General features: G+C 38.5%; 2 long non-coding RNA genes across 5 annotated transcripts in view; one reads left to right on the top strand and one right to left on the bottom strand.

Annotated features, from left to right (window-relative positions):
• LOC112978854 (uncharacterized) overlaps positions 1–759 on the bottom strand; it is a 71,055-nt gene extending 70,296 nt beyond the window's left edge. For all 4 annotated transcript variants that reach the window (XR_010389997.1, XR_010389998.1, XR_010389999.1 and 1 more), the window contains exon 1: positions 501–759. This is a non-coding gene — a long non-coding RNA (uncharacterized LOC112978854). The remainder of the gene's footprint in view (positions 1–500) is intronic.
• LOC112978862 (uncharacterized) overlaps positions 1–16,789 on the top strand; it is an 82,590-nt gene that overhangs the window by 12,253 nt on the left and 53,548 nt on the right. The window contains exon 2 of the long non-coding RNA XR_003258034.2: positions 4,928–5,056. This is a non-coding gene — a long non-coding RNA (uncharacterized LOC112978862). The remainder of the gene's footprint in view (positions 1–4,927; positions 5,057–16,789) is intronic.

Genomic DNA, 16,789 nt, shown 5'->3' with positions numbered 1-16,789 from the left:
GGCATTTTTTAAAGATTATTTTGGGGCACAAGAATAGTTTTGCTGAGCTGCGCTGCTGTGAGCATTTCTTATTACAGAAGCAGCTCTCGCAGCTATGCAAGCACTGTAAATCCCCTTCCTTTCCTTCCCTCTTTGCCTTGTGCCTTCTCCAGAAGCGTGACCATTCCTGGCAAGGTCATACTGGAGCTAGGAAAAAGGCCTCTTTTTTGCTGTTTGAGAATGCTTCCAAGGGATTCAAACAAAGGTTAAAAAATCAGAGTGAACAGAAAAAGTGTCTGTTCAATTGGCCTATTCTGGTGACCATTGTAAAGAGCGTAGATAAGGCAGATGCAAAATACTTCATTATGATCCTAATCCTAAAATGATGACACTTAAGCAGTGATGTGTCTTTGCAAGTTTCTTTTCCTTCCTTCTTGCTTTTCTCTCCACTGTCTATGTTGTCCTCCCCTAGCCCCCACCCTCCTCCTCTTCCGAGATCTGTTTTAAGGCTGGAAACTTACCAGTGCCTCTGTGACAGCAGAGGAAACATTGGATAAAGCATGGTGTAGTCCGTGCTGGGTTCCAGATATCCACGTTGAGATCACTCCTATGATGCCACTGCAAAGCGTTTTGAAATAGTTGCTGGAGGACTTGGGCCATAGCCCTGCCTCATCTTACTGCACCTTGGGACTGCAGGAGGCAAAGGGCTGAACTTTCTCTCTTGCTTAAACTTGGTGAGCTTAAGCACTGGCTCATCCAGTCAGTTTGCACACTAGGCAGGTTAGGATGACAGCATGGGCTCAGACTTTAAATATAGCCTAGGCTGGGGTGCCTCTGGGTCCTCCCTACTTGCATGTTTTTCACATGGTATGCTTTCTTCAGTGGGGAACTCCCCAAAACAGATATATGGCCTGACACCTAGAAGAGTGGCAGGCAAGCCTGCAGAGGCTGCTAAAATGTTTGTGGGAGTCTGGAAGCACTTTAGAGGCTGATAGATAAGAAGTTGGAAGCATCTGAAGTTTTGAGGAGGAAAACAAGATTTATGGTGGCTATGAAGAGTAGGAAATCGAAACTGTTAAGAAATCAGCTTCAGGTCATCATAAAGTTCTGCTCCCTAGTTTCCCATTAAGAAACAGAATACTACTAGAAAATTGTGCTTGTGGTAATAAATAAAATTAATAATTAGCTACTATATACTGCTTTTCCTCTATAGATCCCAGTGATAAGAAGAACACAGTGAAAGTCTAATTTATTGCAGCCAAATAGTTGAATGTTAAACATTTCTTTTTGGTGAGACTGTAAATTCTACCTGTTGACATAAGCTCAATCTTAGCTGCTTTCTGGACTGGATTGCTTTATCGTTTAGAATTAACTTCTTGCAGACATTTTCAAGAGTTATTGTTTCTTGCAAGTGTATTATGAAAAGGAGAAATCCCAGAGGGGGGAAGAGAGAAATAAATTGGCAAAAGACTTGGGCACTAATTGTAACCATGGCCACATTTGTTGTTATACAAATCAATTAGGACCATATTTTGTGAGTCTTAATTGAGGAAGACTCCCATTATTTTTACTGCAAAATTTGATCCTATAGTATGTCATCTTTTAATCATACCATTTGTCTATCAACATAGGAAACATTTTCTTTAGTATGCTCCAAGAATGTGGGACCATGTTGTAAGACGTACAAACTGTACATCTCTAACATAAGTAGTAAAATTCTAAAGTGCTTGTTGAAATAAAACTCTAGTAAGAATTTTTGTATTGCTTAAAGGCTTCAGAATTTGTCATATATTTAACCAGAAATTTTGGCCTTAATTCTGAAAAATGATTAAATAATTTGGAGAAGCATTGTTTTTGTTGTCCCAATTTATGACCTTTCACATGAGCTTGGGGTTCATGCAACAAAGAGCAAATATGATTTGAAAATGAACCTCTCTACAGTTGTCCAAAAATGGTTCCCTGAATTCTTACTCAGTATTGTGACATATATTTGTAATATATAAATAAATAAAATGCATGTGTCCAAGTTACTACAAAAAAATTAATTGTGAATTTGTGTCTGACAGTTGATTTTTTTTATACTGCAAGCATAAAGGAGACACATAGGACAAGGACTGTGCCTCTGTTACATTTTGAGAGGTATCTGAAGGCCATCCTTTGGTGTAGGTTTGTTGTTCGGATGATTAATAGGGATATATGGCCCTAAATGTGGCTGGAAGCTACACTTGGAAGCCGGCCAGAACCCACATGCTTAGACATATCTGAAGGTTCAGTGTGATCACAGAGAATAGGATGTTGAATCCTCTTCTTAGCTGTTGAATCTCTATAGAAAATTGGAGGGTGAAAAGGAGGCAGATGGAAGCATGGGTTCAAATCTTAGATTTAAGTCATTTTTGCCAGATTTTTTTTTTTTTAAGTCTGATGGGAGTTATATGAAGAAATGTATATTCTTTTTGAATTATATATGACATGGACAGTGACTAGTAACCATGATTGTGAGAATATTGTGGCCTCAAACCAAGGCCAAACAGATGCTTTTGGAAAGTTCAGATACAGTTGTAAACTTTGAAGCCTGAAGTCATCATTAGTGTGACAAAGGTGAGTTAATCTACTTCATACAAGGAGGACTTTTTAAAAACTTAGGTCAAGGAATTTGTCCTGCCAGTCAGTGAGGTCATCCCAGTAGCCAGAGTGATGGACCTAATAAGGACAGCAATAAACACACATTTTTCCTTTTTTGAGGAAAAAGAGGATAGAAGGGATGAGAGTGGCAGGGAACTCACAGAGGAAGCAGAAGGTCTATTGTTAGAACAAGAGGAGAAATACTGCAGAAAGTGGTGCTGCCTTGGTGATTTTTTTTTTTTTTTTTTTTTTTTTTTGGACTTCTAAAAATAGTAAAATCTGATCATCCAGTACTGGCTTTTGTTACCATCACCCACTTGAGTTCTGCTTTCAAGATTTATTATATCACTCTTAAATCTCTTGGAGTCATTACAATCTTGCCTTTCATCTAGTCTGTATATAAATAATTGATCATCATAAGGATTGAAAACTGTGGAAATGAAGACAGCTTAACACAGATATTCTTTATGACATCAATTACAGCGGGAATCATTTGATGAGAACAGAGAATATTTCAAATGGTACAATAACGCTAGTTCCTAAAATTACTTTGTATTTGAAATGAAATGTGTACACTGATTGGTTCTGTTGCCAGTTTATGGAGAAGGTATATTATGGTTCAATGAAAAAGATGGTTAATTATCTGCACGCAGGACTTGCTTCATCCCTCCCCTACTCTTCTTTTACACTAGTGTAACTCTGCTGAAGTCAGCTGCGTACAAATGGCGTAATGCAGTTGCGAATCAGGCCCATATTTTGTAAGTAATTTATTGCAAGTGTTTGCAGTACTGAGAGAGGAAATGTTCAGGCATGTTCATTGTTGAGATTTAAACTCCCTGAGTATGCAGTCTGTTGGCAGCAGTTACGTGCACTGGGCCAGGGCTGTTGTAGGGTTAAACTCTGAGGGAAGCAGCTACAACAGTAGCTGAGCACATTTATTGTCCTAAAACCTGGTAACATGCTAGAATACTGTAAACAGCATCATTAAATGTGTTGAAAGGAAGTCAGAATTCAAGTAATCTGTTTTTTAAGATACTTTATGTAGTGCTGACTGGTGAACTTAAGCAGTTGGTTTGACTGGAGAGGGCACTTCCTCTCCCTTTTGTCAGCTGTTGTGTTGATATTTTGTATTGTCCCACTGTTCATCTATGTGCAGTTGTTTGGTGGTTTGGAACAATGTTCAAACTGCCCAGAGAAACTAAGGGGAGATGTAGGAGTGTTCATGGCATTCTGTGAAGTGTGTAATGGTGTCTGGAGTGCTTGTCTTCTGCTGTGCCTTTAGCTGCTAGGAGCACACTGAACATGTGCAGAGCAATAATGCCGTGTTGTCTGATGTGTCAATGGAAAGAATGTCGTGCCAAAAACACTGCATTTTTAATCAGCGTGAACAAGTGATAGTGACTCCGTTTTAGTGAGTACTGAAAAAAATAATCTGAAGTTGTGTGTAATGTCTTAGAGTTTGGTTGTGTAAGAGCCATTTCTAGAAGTACATGACTTCAAACAAAAATACCTCACATGATGATTTTTATGGTGGGACAGTTCCAAGAAATGGTAGGAATTGGGCTGTGAAAGTTGACTTGAATGGTGAATTTGAGTTCCTGTCCATTTGCAATCACTGAATAAGTTCCCAATTAGAAAGACTGAAAAAGGCAGAAACATCTCTGGACATGTTTCATGAGGTATTTTTCTGGGGAAGTATTTCTAGTTTGAATTAAGACCTATATCTGCTCCACTGCTATCTCACGTAAATCCTTTTACCACAGGACTATTGTGGTTATATATCGTAAATGCAAAGTTCAGGGAACTGGGATGACAGAGATTCCAAACTGTAAATTTTTGACAAACTTCTATTCTTGGTGATAGCTAAACATTACCATTTATCTTGCTGAGAATCCAATTCAGTAAAATACTGAAATGTGTGCTTTGAAATCAGGTGTTCAAACTGAAATATTTCAGCGACAATTTTCTAGAGATACTGTGTGAATAATTTATGTTTACACTGTGATGGCTCTTCTTTCTGTCCTTTAAATCTTGACTGAATTATCACAATAGGCCCTAATAGTTCTTTTTTATTATTATTATTTATTTCTATTGGGGCAGTTCTCAGAAACCCACATTGCTTATGCCATCCAGGTAGTAAAATCACTATGTACAAAACTGTTTGCAGGCTGCAGTGCAGGGAGAGGCAAACGCTCTTGGATGCCTTTGGATGTGTTAGTCTGTGTTAAGGATTTGGAGGAGATATTTGATTCTGGTGTGAGATATGATAACATTTTATGGAATTGTCTTCCTTAGACAGAGTATTATCTTTTCTCTATTTTCCTAGGGAGCTAGCACCAGACACAGAATTTCATCAAGCTTCTGCTTTAAGATACGGGTTTGAAAGACCATTGCCGCTCTCAACTTGAAGTGATGCTTGCATGCCAAGAGAAGAATGTATTGACACCATTAAGAGGTAGGAACAGTGACCCCCACTAAACGGGAGTTGGTTCAACGTGGAATACTTCAGTGCTTATTATGCATTTAGTTACTCAATGAAATATTATTTATTCTGCATTGTTTCTTAGAATTTTTCTCCTTCTACTGTTTTCTTTCATATCTTAGTGGAGATATACCTAGCAATAGCCTGAGGAACATACATGTTGCTTATTGGTTCTGTCAGTTATGCTTTCATGAAATCTTCTATCCTAATGAGTATCATTAGCCAGTTTTTGAAGAAGCTTTTTTGCCATGGTTACAGATAGCACATTATTTTATGTCAAAAGAAAAAAATGATAATAGCAATAAGTGACACCTGCGTGCAGCCAAACATAGCAAATGGCTGGATGGCTTACATATTTTCAAAATCTTAAGTTAGAAAGAAGGCTGAGCATCCAGGGGATCAAAAGAACCACAGATAGAGGAACTTTGTCGAACAAAGAGAAGTTCAGAGGGAGGCTGACAGGGCAGCAGAATGGCTTGCTCGAGCTGGTTTGAAAGAGAACTGTGCAGGGATTATAAGGATCATACAGTAGCAGCCATTTTGAATATGGCTTATTTGCACTTTTTCCTGAGCTAGGCTTGCACAAATAGCGATCTGAATACATGTCCAGATTTTTGGTACGTATCAATTGCATTTGGTTCGCTCTTTATAGTAATTTTACATAGAGAAGGTTAAATATTTATGATTAATGATAAGGTTTCATTTCCAAGAGTTTGATTGCTTTAAGAAATTTATGGAACCACAAAGTGTAATACAATATTTTGCTGATTTAGGTAGTTTATTTTCTGTATTCCATCATTTGAGAGACACTCAGGTATGAAGAACAGATGTGCAGATGTTAATCTGGTGTGTACTGCGCCCAGAGGGAGAAGTGTAGGTCAGGGATGATTTTTAAAACAGATTTCTTTTTAAGGTGTGGGATGTAGTACCTTTAGGGGTTATCTTTCTGAAACTTCTAGATGACATTTCTAAATTGCTACTGAGAAAACAAGCCCTTCCATCTCAATGGTATCAAAAGGAAGCTGTGCCTAAGAAATAACTGTAAGATCTATTTCCACTGCTGACGGATGTAATTCTTGTGTTTGCTATTTTGGAAAATGTTCGAAGTTGTTTTTCCAGAGGACAGGGCTACGATTTGCAATGGAAAAACAAATATAACATTTTTAACACTGTCTCCTTATCACGATTACCGACTCCTGCAAGTAAAGCTGCAAAGTTAAAGGTGAGGAAGCAACAGCATATTCATTTGATTTTGAATAGTGGTGGATATTCATATTCTAAGGACACACACAAGAAGAAACGTGAAAGGAGAAAACATTTTTTATATGCAAATTCAAGGACAATTTACATCTGGCAACACTAAATAGTGAACTTTTCCAGTGATTCACTTAAGGAGCTAAATCTAATTATAATAATGCTGCATTCTGATATGCTTTTGCAATTTCTAACCCTGGATCTGTATGCACTTTATGAAACAGCATTATTTTCTGTATTAGTGTGGTTTATGTGAACCCAAATCAGACTGGGACACCAGTATGTTAGGTTCTGTGCAGACGGGGCAAAAAACAGAAACTACACTCATAGTCAGGGCTACATGTGGATGCAGGGCTTTTTCATGCTGTACAGCTCTCTGCTGCTTGGGAGCTCAGGTACTCCTGGGTGGAGCTAGCTGAAGAGCTATCCCTTGTTGAAAATTTGCCCCATCTTAAAAATAAAATAATACTCCAAGGTAGGATTCATGTCCTCAACTTCAGTTGCCTGCAGTTAATGATTCTGAAATATGTTCTGAAATGGAGAAGTGAACTGGGAGGCCCCTGACAGTGCCTTGCTCTCTCCATTAATGCTAAAGGGAGAATGGACAGCCAGCTCCAGTGTCTTTTAGACACCTGAAGTTAAATGAACCTTACCCTACTTTGGTAAAGGGGGACCAAACTCCCATTACTACTTTGCGCTACGTTTTTTTCCAAGTTTCCAGCTTCTTTTAGAGCCTTTCTACCTTCAAGGATTGATTGCTTTCCACTTCCCACTTAATACTTCAATAATTACTTGGCTGGCTTGCTGCTCAGTTTCCCACCTCCTAGAACCAGTGGGTTTCCAGGCATGAACATATCTTCTGGTAGGGGACTGCACTGCTCAAGACTTTCCTCGCCAGCAGTTCCTCACCTTCTCTTTTTGTCTTCAGGAGAGTGGCCTGAGGCTTCTATTTTTTAGAAGAGATGGGTTTCACGCATCATCAGCTATACTTTGATTACTTTATATCATGTTTATTGTTTAGAGAGTTCCTGTGTAACTGATAAGTAGCAAATATGTGCATATGTTTGCATGTACACATATACACACACACACATATGTTAAGCAGGTTCTTTCCCTGTTGAACTGTTCTTTATGTGTACTTCTGACAAAAGATAACAAAAATGCATTGTTGGGATTCAGCTGCTACTTTAAATGGCTAAGGTATCTGTTTTGGCCTGCAGATACTACTCCAGAGGACATGGGCCTCCTTTAAGTCCTACATCATGGTGGCTAATCCTGTGCGCATCCCCTGAATACTTTGGGGCATCTAAAATGGCGCTAGACCTAGTTTAGGCAACAGACTTCCATGCTATGTGACTCTATCAGCTGTATAGGTAGTTCTTTGCTACAGTCTCTCTCTATCTCACCTCCCACACCTATAAAGGGGAGTCAGAGCTCCACAAGGCTGTTTTTAGGCTAAAATTATTAATGTTTTTAAGGCACTTAAAAAGCCTGTGTGAGTATAAACTTTGACATTGTTGTAATGTTCTGTTAAGAGCTTCTGAAGTTAACAATATAATTCTGTCAACAACTTCTGCATTTAGAAAGACATGACATTTCACTAAATTCTTGTATGAAATTAATTCAGCAAAGTATTTAGAAGTTTGGCCCGAGCTCTTAGACTATTGGGCTAATAAGAACTTTCTCTTCAGCCAGCTCTTTCAGCCCAGATACCACATAAAAATGTAGCTAACACTGCTGTAAAGAAGGAAGCTGAATTATCTCTATGGCAGAACTTTTGAAATTGCTCAGCTTGGTTCATTTCTTCTCCCATTAAAATCATTGGAAAAACCTGTTCTTGACTTCAAGGGGATCAAGATTAAATTAGCACAGTGTTTTAAAAATTCCAAACTAGTAATTTAATCTTCAGTCTTAACCATAACAGCCCTGCAAGTTTTTTTTCCTCCAAAGCTGCACTCAAAATAAATGATGTGTTAGTCTCTAATAAATGGTTCTTAATAAAAGTACGTATTATGCTTCCTTTGAAAAGTCACATATTTCTTATAGTAGGCTTCTGATTCAGCTGTCTCCCCAACATGCTGTTTTAACATTTTCTCCTTTTTAGGAGTTTGTATAAACTCTGTGGCTTACTCTGTTTGTGTGCAGCAACACATGTACATTTATGTGTAACAACATGAAGAAGATAACCTCACACTTCTTAATAAGGTTGTCTTCAGATTGAAAAATACTTTCTGTAGATTCATTCTTAGAATCAGTTTCCTAACTTCTTGCTTATTAAACGATGCAGTGTTTATAAAATAAAAGACTCCCAGGCTGTCAGTCAGAACTCTAAAGCCTTTCACAGACCATAAATTCACATTCCAATAGTTAAAAATAGAAAACACTATTGCAGGGGTTGTAAAACTCTCTCTCTGATGATTGTACATTCTACTGCACCAACAAATCAGAAAATGAGATGGTTGGGATACTGTTGTCAACATCTTTTTGCTCAGAATTTCCATTGAGCCAATACATGGGCTTGCACTGATGATTTGTAGCATCTGTTATCACCTTTCATCAAACTCTGAGGAGAAAGGAAGTACAGGATATTCCAGATGGGAGTCTGGTACATGTGCACTGAGGAATCTGTTTGTATTTCCTCTGATTGTTAGTGAAGGACAGTGGGAGTGCTATTGCTGGTTGCGTTATTTTTTTGTACTAATGACCATATCCAAATGACTTCTGTTAATGTACTGTAATTTACATTACCTCTTGATTGACCTCTTAATTTACATTACCATCCATCTTTTCAGTAATTCTTACTGTTGTTATATGTTCTGCAACACTGCAGATGAGAAGTTGCAGAAATTTACTCTGCAGAAGAGTTTCCTTTATGCTTTTATTTATTACTCTTGGAATAGGTCTTACGAGGATACTTACTTCTGCAATGTCCTAGTTAATCAATTCTAATATAGTTTTCTCAACATGTTTCTCAAGTAAGTTTCTGGCCCCTTTATTAAAAACAGAAGTATTTGATATCAACAATTAAATCTGCAAAGCACTAAGGCATGCTTTTCTGTATAGCTGCTGCTATAGAATGGTATATATCTGTTTTGGTTTGGGATATTCACTCGTGAATCACTTAGACTTCTATATCAGCCACAGAAGAGCTTCCGTGCTCAAGTTCTAGGAGTAATGGCTTATGTTTTGGCCATGGTAAAAATGATACAGTTATGGGATGGGCTGTTTAGCTGAAGAATAAAAAAGGCAATGTAACACAAGCTGAGAGGTAGCAGTTGGGCAGAAGTTCATAAAAAGTGCCTGACTGGGTAAGACAAGTGGTCTGTCTAGTCCTGTATTCTGTCTCCAGCAGAGGCAGTGGGAGAGGAGGCAAGCCTGGCCACTTCTGTGGTCTGTTCTCCTCATACTCTCTCAACATCATTCTTGCTGTATTAGGGATGTTAGAGGCTATATCCCTGTGTAGTGTTTTAAATGTTTGTGAACCCGTTTCCCATAAATTTGCCTTGTTCCTATTTGAACCTATTGACGCTGTCTGCCTCAGCAGCCTCCTGTGGCAGCAAGTTCCAGAGGTTCACTACTCACTGTAGGATGTACTTTCATCTGATTTAAATCAGTCTCCTATTAGTTTCATAGATTGCCCCATACTTTTAGTATTGCAGGATTTTATCCTGTTTGATCTGGCTTGCATTCAGGTATCCGCTTTCTTTCTAATGTTGTAAGCTGTGATCTGGTCACCTCTTTAGCTTTCCACTCTCAACACTGAAGCGTCCTTGACTCTTTAGTCCCTCCTTATAAAATAGCTGTCCTATCCCCTTGACCATTTTAGTTGGCGTTCTCTGAATCTTCTGTAATTCATTCCAAAATTCTTGAGATGATAGGAGCAGAACTGCTATTTGCTGTATATATAAACTTCAAAGTGATACACCTACTCTCACCTATGCACTACAAAGAGTATGTCAAGCATGAGAAACTCCCCAGCCTCCTCAGCAGTGAAGATGGGGAAAAAAAGAGTTCACTGAGCATCTGTGCTGTGGCCTTATCATCCATGAGTGTCCTTTTTATGCCTTTGTCATCAAGTGGTCCCACTGATCATGAGATAGCTTCCTGCTTTTGATGTGTTTAAAGAATGTGTTTAAAGAATGTTTTACTATCAGTTTGGGCATCCTTTGCAAGGTGCTCTTAAAATTCTTTTTTAGCCCTCTTTACTTCCTGTTTACATTTGAGATGGTTTATTTTATGGGCTTTCCTGTGCTCATTTGGGCAAGCTTTCTGTTTTTTTTGTTTGTTTTTGTTTTATGCTGATCTTTTTTCTTCTTTGGAAGCTTCCTTCACTTTCCTATTGAACCATCCATACAAAGGGGGTTTTGGACTGCTTCATTTTCTTTGGGGTCTATGCCATACATATTATGCAAGCTTCTAATATAGTGTTTTTAAGGGCCACCAGGCTTTCTGTAGATGTTTTGCTTTTTGGACTTATCCTTATAGTTTGGGGGGAGGGGGGCTTTTTTTCCTCCTTACCATACTTTTTCCTTACTAATTCCTTCTTTTTTACATAGCTCTCTTTCTTGAAATTAAATATTAATGAGCTTTATTTGGCCTGCTGTCTTTCTCTACAGCTTTAAACCTAAGTGTATGATGTTCACTAATTCAGAGTACCTTTCCCATTAATAGGCCTGGAACTAGGTCCTGTGCTCCAGTTGAGACAAAATTCAAAATGGCATCTTTTCTTGTGAGTTTAAAGACTTGCTGTTTTAAGAATGAATTTGTTATGTTCAAAAGTTAGATCTCTGTGTCTTAATGAAGCATTAACTTAGTCTGTATGTTGTTGTAATCTCTTCCAATTTGTACCTGGCCTAAATTTGCAGCTTCTTTGATTTCACAAAACTTTTCCTGATCATTGGCATTGTACTGGTCAGGGGTACAACAGCTATGCTATTATTATTAGAATCCATGCTTTTCACTCACAAGGATTCCATTGTGCTTCTCTTTTCCCATAATATTTTTACGCTGTTACACTGTATAATATCCTTCACATACAGTGCCTTTCCCTGACCCGCACATCCTATTCCATCATTCCTACTGTATCTCATTAGTTACCCTCCTTTCGCCACTCTCTGAGAGGCATGTTATATCAGGGTTATCATTTGGTGCCAAGCATTTTAGTTCCCCCTCTAATTTTTCAGGCTTTCAGCATCAATGCAGGAAGTACTTGTAAGTCTTGGTCTTGCTTACTATTGCCTGTGCAATTAAGCTGGCACAGTAGGCAGTCTAATTTGTCCATCCGTATTTATCAAGATTGTACTGCTTATTCTTCTCCTGGCTCTTTCAGAAATGCATTGAATGTTAGTTATGATCACCTAATAAATTGCTTCAGTCTGAAATGAATGCTCTTCTGCACCTGTTGGCTTTTTCCCAGCTTCTAGTTTCAATAATTCTCAATGACTTTTAGTTTTCCATACCAATATGCCTGCTTTTATGATTAACAGGCAGCCCGTCCATCTTGCACAGTTTTCTCTTGTCCCAGAAGGCTCCCTGATTCCCAGCATAGCTAAATCCCTGCTTTCTACGTAATCATCTCCTCCATGCACTCACACTCCCTTGTCTTTCAAGTCTTACACATGGCTTTTTAGAGGATATTATCATGGAGATCCTACCCAGCTTCTGTGCAGCAGCCTCAATTTATCCTCCAAAACAACTTTCTTACATCATGGTACCAAAATGGACTATGCTGGCTCTTCCCCTGCACTCTTGGCATTTTGCGAGGGCTTCTACTTTTGCATCTGGCAGACAGGTTAGCCTGGGGTCTTCTTGGACATCAAAAGCCCAGGTAGCTGTGTCTAACAAAATAATCTCCCACTACCACCTAACTCTTCCTACCCTTGACAATTCCCTCTTGCTGCAGGAGCATTCTGACAGCAAGAAGCATAAAGAAAAGACTTACAGTGTGAATCACAAAAGATAACACTTAATCCTCGTATCAGTTTCATGACTGAAATGAAGGTTAATTTTGCTGGCGTTAATTTGATAAACCTCCTGAGTAAGCTGCTCAGTTCAGCTGATATTGCAGCACCGGTGAGTAATAATAGTAGTTTATGTTTGCACTTACTAGAGGGGCTAATGCCCAGGCTGCCAGGCATTAGCCCTGGGCAATGTCTGCCAATTAACCCAGACTCCTGGTTGACAGCATTGCAAAGGAATCACTCAGACCCAGGGAGAAGACAGTATATTAAGTTACTTACTAGCCAGCGTGTCCTGGCTGATAAAAACAGCAACAGTAGTAGGCTTTTGAAGGAAGGACATAAAGGCAGAGATTCACCACTGCCTAAGACTACTCAGTACTGAGGAGGAAAGAAAGTGGTTAAAAAAAAAGTTTGAAAGAATAAGAGAAAAGGGAGCTTGTCCCTTTAGAAAAGAGGATTTTCGATAAGATGTTGGGAAGTCTGTTCCCAGCAGGTGAAAAAAACAAAAGTCATGGGGGATAAAACTGGACACTCTGCTTTGAGTGGAAAAGATGAAAATTCACTAGGAATGAAAATAAGTGCATGTATTTCCATTGCTAACATAGAAGTTTTTTATTTGGAAACATGTCATTAGCAGTACTGGAAGCATAAAACACAAAATCTCTGAAGAGGATTAAAAGCAATGAAAATGTTAAAGATTTTCATTGGAGAAGAAAGTCTGTACAGACAAAAGGACTTTCAGAACCTGAACACCTTCAGTGCTTCAGTAAATGAAACTGAGTTTTGTTTGACAGCTGAAAGACGTTCCCCGGGGGTCCTTTATGCTCCTGTCTGCAGAGATGATTGAGTAAATATGCAGCAACAAGGAACACTCTTATACCCTATGTCTGGCATTTGCTGGTTGGTATTTTTAACTTAAGGCAGATACAGTTCGATAATGTTGCTCGCACAGCTCAGCAGTATTCATCAAATATGGAAATGACTTTGATAAATACACCTTGCTGCATCTTCAGTTTTTAGCAGCACTCATGTTACATTTTAAGTCATGTTACATTTTAAGTCTGAACAACTCAAGTGTGGACTTCTGGGAGGGTGTTAAATCACCACTGTGGATCTAGATAAGAAGTGTTTGATAGTGTGTTCCTGGAGACAGAATTAAAATATCTTAATCGTAAAGTCCGCCTAAAGTGCTTATGAAGAGTCTTCAATAGTTAAGATGGCAGAAGATTAGAATTCAGAAAATTTTCTCCTTTGGAAAAGGAAACAATTTTTTCAGCCTAAGGAGGTATATATTTCATCACACCAGATCTACCACAAACAACATGAGTTTTCCTGTCTAAAGACAGGAAAGACTGCTGGACAGCTTGGTACGTGGCAGGGGCAGAGTAACAGTCTCCAGATCAGGAGAGCTCTAGGGACAGATTGATCAGGAGCTTCCTTTTCTTCCCTCTCCTGATCATGTTTTGAGTGGCAGGCCCTGACCAGATTTCTGTGACAAAAGTGGGTGTCTATATTGTCTCCTGCTTTCTCCAGCCAAACTAAAGACAATACAGACACTTCTATCACTGTTAAAGCATTGAAGGCCATTTTCAAGATTTACCTCTAGATGTGTCCTTATTTTTGGCCCTGGCTATTTTTTGCTGATATGTTAGTGATGCGAGATCCATAAACATAATGATTACATTTTGTTTTTTTAAGTAAAAATGCAAACTAGCTAATAACGTGTGCATATTTTTTTAATAATAGTTTTTAAATAGCTGGTGTTGTGGCTGCCACAGGGGTGTTTTGTGATTGTGCTTGGGTGAAGAAATGGACGTTGCCAGAACCTGAAGGGAAGATGGATTATAATATCACAAGCTGTAGAGGATTTAGGTTTTGAGCAGCTCTGTAGTAACTCATCACACATTTCCTGTGTGGCTTGATGTTTGTGCTAAAACCTTTCACTTTTTGTGAATATATTCATGGATTTACAGTGATTACTCAACTATTTTCAAGGAACAAAACATGACCCCATTTATCATAACTAGTCAAATTCAGTATGTTCAGCCATAAAATTTTCAGTCGCTGTTTTCACTACTTTCATCTTTATTCATATTTTCCAAGTTAGTCACGATTCATAAATTAATATTTACTGTTACCATATGTTGGTATCTGGGAGCTTCCTCCCACACTTGCAATAGACGTTTAGTTTAACTGTTGTGTAGCCTGGAGAGATTACCCACTCTAAGCTACAATTGCTATCTCTGTGTGAAATTAGTGTTCATGCAAATTGCAGAACTGACAGCTCCTGGAGATGGTAGTGCTTTATCTATAGGAGAGGGGTGGAAGTGTAAGGGAGAGGAAGCTTGCACTGTCTTGACCAGTGTTTCTCACCTCTGCTTTGCAGTCTTCAGGCTACTTAAACTTGGTTGCCTCAAACAGCTACTGTGTAGCTGGAAGTATGGTGCTGTTTTTTTGTGGTCCGCTGCTCTTCCCGATACGACCAGAGTGAGAGCGACAAATCTATTGCTTATATGGTGCAACTTTTGTTTATGACTGATCTGTGGTGGATATGAGGCACTGACTTCCCAAAGGCTTTGTATTCCTTTATTATTCCCACAAAGCATCTAGTCTTGAAATGTAACTATTTGCATAAGCATGGAAATTTTTTTTTTCTGGGTTAACTGGAAAATCCCTTTCTGGCATGTAAATGGGCACTCTAGTTCTTCTGACAAACCAGAATTCCAGAAGACATTTCCGAAGTTGTTGTCATCTAGTGTATTTGTCATTGCTGGCTGATTGCTAACTCCACTGATGGTCTGAGACCTGTGTGGTGCTAGACAGCAGAGACATGCTGTGCTCTGGTGTGTACTTGAAGAAAGGCCATTAAGAGTTGAAACATCAACAGTGACCCCATGCACCTGTAATAAATGCAAGTATTGTAATTAATAGGAAGCTGTCTCAGAGGGCTACAGATATACTAAGATTAATTTCCATTTCAGTGCGCCCAAAGTCCTTGTATAACATAAGGCAACCAGTTATAGTTGTCAGGAGAGACTATCAAGTTACTGCATGTCTGACTTGATCACAGAATTAGACTGTAAGTTCCTAGTGGCAGCAACTGTCTTTCCATACATTTGTCTAGAGCTTGCCACACGCTATGTGTGCAGAAGAGAATACCTATAGAGGCACACTTTCATTATGAGCATGTGACTCTTTGTTCCTTTGCTTCATTATACATCAAACTTGCTATGGTAAACAATATTTACAGAGGGGAAAAAAGTAAAATAATGTCAAATTACACACATGTATATTTTACTCATAAGTCCTGGAGGTGCCAGAAATGTAGTGAATAAACAGCCTGTAAAAAAAAAAAAAAAAAAAAAAAAAAAAAAAAAAAAAAAAAAAGTACATATTCACGATCTTTTCTGCCAATACAGTTGAGGCTTTGCCACTGCTTGTGGAAGATAGGTGGCTCTGGATTAATATAAAGAAGCCTCAGCTGATGGTAACTGACACTGGAGCACACTTTAGGCAAAAAGGCATTTCAGAAGGTATCATAAAGCATGTCTAGACTCAGATTTGTAGCTGAAAGGAAAAACTATTATCCTTTGGGTTGAAAAGTGACCCATGGCTTTAGGCATTAGTGATTTTTGATAAATGACCTGGTCTTCCCTGTCGTCTGTGTGGGAGGCAATTGGTTTCCACTGTAAACCTGGATTGCAGACAATTTTCTTTATCGTATTTGTAAGCAAAGGTAGCTTTCGTAGCCTAATATAAGAGAAAAGGGAAGGCGCTTTTGAAAATGTATTCACTGTGTTTATCTGTAGAAATAATCTGTAATAAGTATATGGCACTTCAGTCTCTGCAAACCTGGACCTTGAATACATTTATTAGATATATTTAGTCAGGTATGGGATCTTTTTTCCTCCTATTTTATGAAGTAGTTATGTTTTCAAGGAACATATATTCACATGATTTTTGGCATGTTATAAATGTGATATTGCTATCGCATATGAACTGTTTTGGTCAAGAGCCATGTTAACTGCCCCATCAGTTACACTTCTAAATGCCTGTCACATTAAAAAAAACTGCAGCCTTGGGCCCCAAGGATTTTTTCTTCTTTTAGACAAAGACTTCCCTCCCCACCACTATACTACTTTTGATTTTCTTATTCTGGAAATTTTGCTGCCTTTTTTAATGAGGGAAATACCTTTATTTGTGTGAGAAGCTGAAGGAGCCTTGTGAAATCCAAAACTCCTTGTGATACTGAAAGAGTCAGGAAATTTAGAAGCTCTTATAGATGTGAACCACCACTTATGGATGTGTGTTGTGAAGTCAACATTTAGCATGTTAGATAGAGTAGCAAAGTTGCTAAGGTAATTACTATTATATTTTTTTCAGTATGTAATCTGTTAGCAAATGGTATTTCAGCCATGACCACCAGGTACACTTTCACATAAAATTTTGCCTAAGTGTATTGTTGTGCAGAACCTTTTTTTTGTTTCTAAGA

Source organism: Dromaius novaehollandiae, chromosome 7 (assembly GCF_036370855.1).
Source record: "Dromaius novaehollandiae isolate bDroNov1 chromosome 7, bDroNov1.hap1, whole genome shotgun sequence".
NCBI classification, from domain to species: Eukaryota; Metazoa; Chordata; class Aves; order Casuariiformes; family Dromaiidae; genus Dromaius; species Dromaius novaehollandiae.
The sequence above is the reverse complement of the archived record's forward strand: the minus strand, read 5'-3'. Positions and strand labels throughout refer to the sequence as shown.